This window comes from Notothenia rossii (genome assembly GCF_949606895.1).
Source record: "Notothenia rossii genome assembly, chromosome: 2".
NCBI classification, from domain to species: Eukaryota; Metazoa; Chordata; class Actinopteri; order Perciformes; family Nototheniidae; genus Notothenia; species Notothenia rossii.
The window spans coordinates 45,769,338-45,776,735 of NC_136904.1; the positions used below are offsets into that span (position 1 = coordinate 45,769,338).

At 40.6% G+C, this 7,398-nt stretch overlaps 1 long non-coding RNA gene across 1 annotated transcript; it reads right to left on the minus strand.

Moving 5' to 3' along the window:
- Nucleotides 1-4,688: 4,688 nt before the first annotated feature.
- Nucleotides 4,689-6,604, minus strand: LOC307030815. Its single transcript, XR_013805795.1, has 3 exons — nucleotides 6,476-6,604; nucleotides 5,262-5,964; nucleotides 4,689-4,889 (listed from the first exon to the last, which is right to left on the minus strand). It is a non-coding gene; the product is annotated as an uncharacterized lncRNA (long non-coding RNA).
- Between the last annotated feature and the right edge of the window lie 794 nt (nucleotides 6,605-7,398).

Genomic DNA, 7,398 nt, shown 5'->3' on the forward strand with positions numbered 1-7,398 from the left:
TGAGCTCCATACTGTTTTCAGAAATATTCCTTGATAATCCATGATATGGCGTTTCATCACGGCAGTATTTAGTTTAGACAGTAGCAGCCTGGGTCCCGCATGAGCTCAGCCCCCCTCCTTTTTTTATCAATGTTTTTTTTTTTAAAGCTGTATACCCCAAATCAGCCCTTTTGAAACAGGAAGTGAAATAGAGGGATATGAGGCATGGCTAGAATGGGTGATCTGTTTGGTATTATGAGCAAAACACTTCATAGACATGTTTTTTTATATATTTGTATATGAGACCTATGCTATTGCCTAAAAATAGCATGATAGGTGACCTTTAAGTTATATTTTTCTCTGCTGAGATTACACAGATCCTCAAAGCTCCAGCGGAGAGATTCAAAGCTGGGCCCCAGATTCCACTAACCCTAACAATAGACCAACTTCTTAACAAAGAATATATGATAAACTCTTTGTGAAGTCCTTTTTTCTATATTGAGATGGTTGTAACATTGTGAGGGAATGATAGCGGAGGACCTTTAGTGTGATGCTGCTCTCTGGTGAGATAATCCACTCTGCAGGGGGACCATCTCTGGGGCTCTGAGCTGCTGTCCTCCATGATGACTGAATATCAGGTTTCATTTGTGCTGCAGCTGTGATGTTCATCTCTCTCCAGCTGACGGACAGGCTGTTGACCTGCAACTTCCTACACTTCCTCTGCTCATCCAACAAAACGTTCCTTTTCTCCTTGTTAGGGATGTACAATTCGTAGTGGAACTAGTCCTGGAGAAACTTGAAACTTAGGCACTGTTTTCACGGGAATAAAAAGGGTTGTATCTGCTACTTTTCTCTTTCGTATAGCCCGTTCGTTCACACGAGGCCGTAACGAACCACGGAAACGGACCCCTCAAACGATAATGGGTCCCAAGGTGGATAGATCTGCGGATGGAACGCTCTGGGGGGTCAAACGGCTCCGTGTGTACGCCCTATACGCCATATCCCCGCCTCTCACAACAACCGAGTTGTTCGAGCCAGGTCCCGGTATCTCGCAGGACAGCAGGAGCCTCCAGCTAGATTTGATTGATATGGACATAAACGCGAGTGAAGTCTAATCGGACAGGAGAGAGAGATCAGCTGCTGCTGACAGAGACACGCAGGAGAGGGGGAGGAAAAGAGACGCTCCGTGTATTCTTATTAGGGCTGTCAGTCGATTAAAATATTTAATCGCGATTAATCGCATGATTGTCCATAGTTAATCGCGATTAGTCGCAAATTAATCGCATATTTTTATCTGTTCTAAATATACCTTAGAGGAATATTTTCAAGTTTTTAATACTCTTATCAACATATGAGTGGACAAATATGCTTTATGCAATTTTTTATTATCATTTGAACAATGACAAATATTCTCATGAATATTAAACACAACAACCTCTGAACATTAAAAATATTGGCCTCAATTCAACCTGGAACCTCTCTCATACAATAATACAATACAAAGTGTGGATCGTTGGAGCTATGTGCAACTCAAGGCATAATGCTCGAAACAGGAGCTGCCTGGACGCTGCAATCATGTTGCGCGCACTATCCGTGCTGAGTGTGCTGGACTTTTCGTGCAATGTCCCACTGTCTGGCTACCTGCATAAAGTCAAGTGCTCGGCGCAGTTGTCGGCGAAATGTCGCTCCTCTGTTTTCATTTAAACAGCTCCTTATATCCGTTAGCGCAGCTAGCTAGCACCAGATGCTAACAACAACAACAATACACGTAAGGTCTCTCTCTCGCGCCACACATACACACACCCTCCCGGTCCTCCCGATGGCCAGTCGGTGCCTGCCGGTGAACGTGGAAGTGTGGTCTGCCGCAAGCGGACGGCAGGAGCGGGGGGCTGTCAGCATCAGCTTGTAGATGGTATTTTAAACTTGATGCGCTCTGAAACTACGGGGCGGCCGAGGACAAAAAATACACATGCGTTAATCGCGTTAAAATAATTAGTGGCGTTAATTCTTTTCGTTAACGCATTATTAACGCGTTAACTTGACAGCCCTAATTCTTATATTATTATATAGAGTAATTATTCATTTGTTTTAATGCTCAATAAATAACAAAGAAGACCTTTGACCGGCAATTTTCTAATTTTGTCCGGAAGATTTAAACTTTAACGGACATGTTGCGGCAACGGAAACTCTGCCGCAAGGTCCCCCTCGTCCCTTGAAAGAGGCGGAGGGTTTGATGTTTTTCATCTGCTGGTGGACTACCAGGGAGATTTAAAGCAGGAGCACACACTTGCCTCTGGGAAGGAGAAAAAGAGAAACAGCCAGAGCCCTGCTCTCCCCACCTCTGCTGCTAAATCCATCGCGGAGAATAAACAGAAGGGCAACCATGGCAACCATGCTCGAAGTCTTCTTCGCTGCTTTTCTTGTATTTTGTGGTGGAAGTACAGCGCCACCTACAGGCCCGGCATATGTACTACAGCTTCTCCAGCGGGTCGAGTTGTCTCGAGCCTTCTGCTCCGCTGCTCCGAGACTGTGGAGTGCCCTCCCAAACCAGCTGAGGACACCACAAACTCTGGATGCTTTAAAAAAGGCCTAAAAACACATCTTTTTAGAATAGCCTTTTGCTAGATCTTTAAAAAACCCACTTGTTGCCATGCCGGCGTAAACGTCACTGCTTTTATTTTATTTTGTTGTTTTATTTGTTTTTGTTGTTTTGTTTCAACCATTTTACTCCATAGCACTTTGAGTTTTGTTTACTCAAATGAAAAGTGCACTTGATTATTATTATTATTATTATTATATGTTTTGATAGCAAGTATAATGGGTGTGTATGGGAGAACTGGTTAAGACTTAGAGTGGGTGACATCACGGCTATATAGAGGGGAGAGGAGCTGTAAAATCTGAAGAGTTTTTTTTTCCAACTATTGCTCGGCTGGCCACAACTTTCACTCTTCATACATCATTTGGTGAACATAATGTAGAGAAATTTGTCACGGCCGCACCAATATGCTAATTTCATCAAACGGACACGAGAGTCATCAGGTATCCTAAATACTCTGGGTAGGATATCTAGCTGATTGGAGTTACAGTTTTTTTACTTAGAAGCAATAATGCAGCACAATATTGTCAATACATTCTCTGACAGGCTGTCTCTCGTTCACTGGCAGGGCGTTGCCGTGGAAACGCTTTGATCTTTGAACACACCTGTCGGTCTTTAACTAAATCCATTGGCAATCTAAAGATGTTCAGAAACGATGCAGGAATGTGGTAAAAATTATTCGGAAATGTAATAGATAAACAGTTAAAATAGTCAGCTAAAATGAATGGATACTCTTTGTGGTACCTTAACAAAACATCTATGCTATTAGTACTTACTCAGCAGGGGTAATGTTAGCATCGGGACGCGCACCCGAGTTTCAGTCACACAGTCAAAATGTCTCTGAATTTTCTACTTGATATATACTGTTTACCTTACTGACATCCTTTAAAGGTGGGGTAGGTAATTCACTTCGGAAACACTTTGTGTTATATTCCATGGAATGCTCTTAACATCCCGATAGCAATGAATAGGCCTACATTAAAGAGGCTTACGAAATGTAGGACAATACTGTTCTTATTACGATAATATATACTATTATTAATGGGAAATCATTTGTCATTAATGACAATATGCCCGCTTTATTTATAAATCGTGATTTATTACAACTTTCCATGCTCGCTTCCGATGTTACGACCGCTCCGGACCAAACAGCTTTCGCTGGTTAGTGACATCACGCACGTCACGGTACATCATGAGTAGAACTCTTTTTGAATAATACACAAACTATATGGCTGATTTCGGACTCTGGCTCGGATATTTCGACAGAATCGAGTGACAGTGAGTCGTCAATAGACTCGGTGCACTTTCAAGAAGAGGAGGATTTTATTGAAGAGGATGCCGCTGTGGTGGAATCAGATCATGCAGGCGAGTCTAACGTGGTGGAACCATACCAGTTTGAGCCACAGTATTCAAGTAGCGGTAGAGATACAGACGAGAGCGAACATAGGGATGATAATCCTGGATTTGGCGGAGATCCGGTGCGGCAACACAACACAGACTGGTATATACATTTGATTATAATTCATAGAGATTTTCATTGATAGTAAATAAATAATAATACATCGTTATGTAGCAGGCACACTTAGCTCAGGCAACAGAACACAGACTGGTATATATACACACATTTTACTATAATTCATAGAGATTCTCAATAAATAGTAACTCTGCTGAAAAAAACAGCTTAGATAGATGTAGCTGGTCAGGCTGTTGTAAATTGACCAACCAGTAGATATTAGGCTGGAATGGTTGGCTGGAGAGGGGTTTTGGATACTGGCCAGGGTGGCTGGATTATCCATCTATCACCAGCTTTTGTTTAATAATAGTATTAAATATACCATGCTGGAAGCTTACCAGGATTCCAGGTGACCAGCATACATTAAATACTGGTATGATTATTTAAACCAGAGGACATAAACATATTACAAAGATTCATTGTGTCATGTATTCTGGTATCTACCAAAATAAAGACATTGTATAGTGTTCATAACAGTATTTTAATGGAATAAATAGCTAGTTAATATAATAAAATACACAGTAACAATAAAATAATTATACAAATAACAACCAACCTATACATCAAAATAAATATATTATCTAAAACAGGTGCATTTGATTTAAAATAAAAGTAATAAATATAATTCAATATTTAAATGGTAACAAAAACAGTAACACTATGTATGATAAGAAAAAGGCAACAAAGAAAGTGTTTTTTGTTTTTCCTTGTTCATGTCCATAATGTTTCCCGTTGTGTAGCGTCCAGCCTTTCCCAATCTGACCTGCATTTCTGTCTGTTGAAGCCACTTCTTCAAGCAAACTGAAAAGAAATGTACAGATATAAGTACACTGTAAAAAGAAAACTTGACATTTACGTAAACATTTGGGCTGCTGTGGTGGCCAGAACTTGACCGTTAAAGTATGGTAAAATACATTACAAATTACAGTTGGTTGGCATAGACGTTACAGTCAACAATTGCTTATGGTGAATTACAATGGCAAAAACAAATAGAGCTAGTGTACACGGTGCAGCTGTATTATCTGGGAAATAGAAGAATCGGATCAGGATTCGGTATTGGCAGACAATCAATATCAAATTAATCGGATCATTATTAGCATCAGGATTTGATCACCTTTGTCGACTTGCAGCCTAAATACAAAGATAACTCCACTCCTCTCCTACCACTCTTACCTCTAATAAGCCTTGGTAGAACTAGTGTCCGAGTCATGGGGTCCAGGGCTGACTGAAGACATGTGGAACAGAGTCATAGGGTCCAGGACTGACTGAAGACATGTGGAACAGAGTCATAGGGTCCAGGACTGACTGAAGACATGTGGAACAGAGTCATAGGGTCCAGGACTGACTGAAGACATGTGGAACAGAGTCATAGGGTCCAGGACTGACTGAAGACATGTGGAACAGAGTCATAGGGTCCAGGACTGACTGAAGACATGTGGAACAGAGTCATAGGGTCCAGAACTGACTGAAGACATGTGGAACAGAGTCATAGGGTCCAGAACTGACTGAAGACATGTGGAATAGAGTCATAGGGTCCAGGACTGACTGAAGACATGTGGAACAGAGTCATGGGGTCCAGGACTGACTGAAGACATGTGGAACAGAGTCATAGGGTCCAGGACTGACTGAAGACATGTGGAACAGAGTCATAGGGTCCAGAACTGACTGAAGACATGTGGAACAGAGTCATAGGGTCCAGAACTGACTGAAGACATGTGGAACAGAGTCATAGGGTCCAGGACTGACTGAAGACATGTGGAACAGAGGACATGCATGGTTCGATGTACAGGAAACTGGAACAGGTGTTTTCATCTTTTCTGCCTGAAGATTCACAAGTTCTTGATCAGGTGTTTGATGTGGGCTGGCATGATCCTTTCTGCAGCGATGAATAAAGAAAACAAAGAAAACATTTTTGATAATAGCAATGATGGCAACAACAATAATATTAGTATAACTATTTATATAGCACTTACACAATTGCAAAGTGATTCTCACAACAAAAATAAAGAACAAAACAATAAAAACTAATTATTATAGGAATGTTAAGAGACAAAGAAATTATAAACATTCTTAGAGGCAGACTACAAAAGGTAGACTCAATGGCTCTTGATGACATCAATGAGCAGTCCCAATACATGCTGTATTATAAAAATAAATAGGTCCAGATTTCTTCTATTTTGTGTTGGACGATATATTGTATTGATTGCTGATGGATGTTAAGATGTGTTTTACAATTATAACACAAAGATTATTGTAATTGGAATCAAAAAGATTGCAAATCTTAGTTTTGATAAACAAAACTAACACTAGCAATATAGGATGTATTCAACAGCAGTAAAGCATTTAAATTGCTAAATTAACGTACACTGAACTTTAAAACAACTTACCACTATTTAGGAAAGGCTCTGATCAGAACGGTTGACTGGTAGGACAGCAAAGAGGCGGAGGAGGTCTCTGCCATGTACAACCATTGGTAGATGTTACACCTGAAAGAAAGACAAGAAAATAAGAGAAGACAGGAGGACAAACATCCTCTTAAGTAAAAGAACAAATCATGTCAAGCTTTAACCTGTTAGCCCCGAGCCTGTTTTTTCAGTCATTACAATGCACTGTTGGAAATGACCTTCCAAAGGCTAAATTCAAACTCAATACCATAAATAACTACCAAAGTGCTTTAGCAAATAGAACACGTTCCACATGGAGCAGCAACCATCCGGCTCGGCCTTTTCCTGCATATCATCTCCTCACTCTCTCTCTCTGGTGTTAGGTTCCAGTAGATCTGTACTGTCCAATAAAACTGAAATTCCCCCCAAAAAAATCATATTAAAAAAGTTAAAAACAATAACTTGCTTTTAGCATTGAAATGGATTAGAATCTCATATTTTTCCCGGATGTCAGGAAGGCCAGGAAGTGGCTCTGTTATGAACTCAGACACTCAGGATATAGGAACCAATTGCACGACCCGGGAGACAGAGGTAAAGTATTTGTAAGATACCTTATTTTTCCAAAAGATGAACAAAAAATGATCACTATCTAATCTCAGGATGAGATAACAAAATGAGAACAAAAGAAAATCGCTCACGTTGTGAGGAACGAAACTTTCTTGATAACAAAGAGAGCATAGACCTGACTTTGGCATGAGACAAGACTCATTCTGAAGTTTTGGGGGAAGCCGGAAGTGACGTCAATGCGAGAACGCTTCACTGTGCGGCGAGAGAGCCAAACACGGACAAAGTGTGTTGTCATGCGTTAAAATGGTGAATTACTGAGTTTAGGCACGTTAATAACGTTTTAATTAAGTTGACTAGAA